The sequence below is a fragment of the Elephantulus edwardii genome, unplaced genomic scaffold (assembly GCF_000299155.1).
Source record: "Elephantulus edwardii isolate Elephantulus edwardi_28Jun2011 unplaced genomic scaffold, EleEdw1.0 scaffold00025, whole genome shotgun sequence".
In the NCBI taxonomy this organism is placed as follows: Eukaryota; Metazoa; Chordata; class Mammalia; order Macroscelidea; family Macroscelididae; genus Elephantulus; species Elephantulus edwardii.
In genome coordinates, this window is record NW_006399775.1 from 16,551,942 (window position 1) to 16,554,337 (window position 2,396).

The window sequence follows — 2,396 nt, forward strand, 5'->3', positions numbered from 1 at the left end:
TGTTTGATTTTTTTTTTTTATTTTTGACTTCTCTGTTAGCTACATTACTCCACCGGGGTAAATAGTTAACACACCTGGCTTAGGATAAGTTGCAAAGAGAGTTGGTCCTGCAGTGATTAAGCATTTGTTAACCAAAAAAGGTTTGAGGTTCAAATATGCTCAGCAACTCCATGGGAAAAAGATTTGACAATCTTCTCTGTAAAGACTACAGCCACCTAAGCCCTATTGTTGAAAATGATTACTCTTTCTCCACTTTGATGTCACATTCTTCTTTTTTAAATTAATTTTTTGTTTTATAGCATATTCTTTCCATTTAATTTTTTTCCATTCATTCATTGTTGAACATTTTCCTCCCTGGCCACCCCTCCTCCCAGTTCTCTTTTCTCTTTGAAAAGGAGGGAAAAAAATTCTTCCATTGTTAAAAAGTCCCCACTCCCCAAGTCCACCAGTCCACTTTACTAAACATTTCTTTTTCTGGGAATCTTGTTATGAAAATAATACCTAATCATATATTCCTTTTAAACAGTCTCTCATTTGTTTCAATGCACTATACATTATTTATCCCCTTTTGTTAGGCTCCCCCCAATCCCGATGTCAGTCCCGTTTTACAAGAGTGGCACTACGCAGTATTTGTCCTTTTGTGACTGAGATAGTTCACTCAACATAATGTCCTCTAGGGTCACCCATTTTGTATAATATTGCATGAGTTCCTTGTTTTTCAATGCAGCATAGTATTACATTGTGTGAATATACCACAGCTACTCTATCAGTTCTTTTGTTGATGGGAATGATTTCATTTTGGTTGGATCCACAGTTAGCACTCATGGCAGCAGCAGTCAAGAAAACAAAGGACACGTTGCATTGGAAAAATCTACTGTACAGAACCTCTTTAAAGTGTTGAAGAGCATTTGATGTCAGAATAAGGAACAAACTGTGCCTGATCAAAGTCACAGTATTTTCAGTTGTTTCTTATGCATCTTAAAGATGGATAATAAGGAACATAAAAAAATATATACATTTAAATTGTGGTGTTGGAGAAGACTATTGAATGTCCCATGGACCACCAAAAAAAAAATTCCAAATAATTTTGGAGGAAGTTCAGCCAGCATTCTGTTGAAAGACAATGATGGTGAAACTTTGCTTCATATACTCTGTGCATGTTGTCAAGAATGGCCGGTTTTATTAAAACAACAAAAAACATTGTGCAGTAGTAGGAAGTAGGGAATTATCAACAGAGTGGAAGACCCTAAATGAGACGGAATAGCACAATGACTGCAACAATGGGCTTCAGTGTGGTAGAGATTGTGAGGATGGGGCAAGATAGGGCAAGATTTTCATCTGTTGTTTGTAGGAAACCTAATACAAGTAGCTGACTTGATGGCACCCAGACATTAACAAAGCAAAACAAATTACATAAAAGAACGGAACAGAAGATTTAAAGAGCAGCTCAAGAAAACAAAGTATTATAATAAAATGTGAAGAGACCTGGAGTTAGAAATCACAAAGCAATAAGCACAGTCAGCGTTTCTCAAGAATTGAGAAAGAATTGAAGAGTCAAGCTTTGGTTGCAATAATTAAGGATTCTATGGGCAGAATATAGAGTGACACAGGAAGAAGATGTGAGTCACTGTCCTAAAAAGAATTGGTCAATGTTCAGCCATTTCAAGAAGTAGTATTTTATCAGCAACAATCATAGGAAAATGTCTAAGCTGCAATTGGTAAAAGCAAGGCTTCAGAATTGGTAGAATACTGGTAAAGACATTTAAACAAACAACTACCTGACTTACCTTTTGTTTTAAGATGTCATTGAGTCAACCACAACTCATAGCAGTGCTGCAAACAACAGATCTGAACCATGCTCCATCCTGCGTCATCCTACATCTGACATATTTGAGCCTCTCAAGGGGACAGAACTTGTATGTCATTTTGTTCCAGTGGGTGAGGTGGGGGGAGGTGACTCAGGTTGCTTTGATACTTCTTACTTTATAGTTTGCATATGTATGTGTAAGGTTATTTGTTTTATAGTTTTCTCTGATAGGTTTAGCATTTGTCTTTCAGTTTGCTTTACTAGGGTAACTTGTGTGTTGTGATACTGAAAGCTATGACACTGGTATTTTGAGTACCAACAGGGTTACCCCACCTACTTCTGAAAAAACAGACCCTCAAAAATCTTACGTATATAATAAAGGAACATTGTTACATATTATACCAGAGATAGAGCTTCTCAGATTGGTTGTTGTTGTTATGTGCTGTCGAGTCACTTGCGACTCAGCGACCCTGTGTACAACAGCCCTAAACTTCGCTCTGTCCTGTGCCAATCGCACTGTCTCTGACACTCCCATCCCAATTATCCCAGTCACTGAATCAGTCCACCTCATAGAGGGCCTTCCTCTCCT

General features: G+C 37.7%; 1 protein-coding gene across 2 annotated transcripts in view; it reads left to right on the forward strand.

The window, feature by feature from the left end:
• The window catches only part of ACER3 (alkaline ceramidase 3), a 151,380-nt gene that overhangs the window by 33,911 nt on the left and 115,073 nt on the right, over positions 1–2,396 (forward strand). The gene's annotated exons all lie outside the window — the stretch shown is intronic.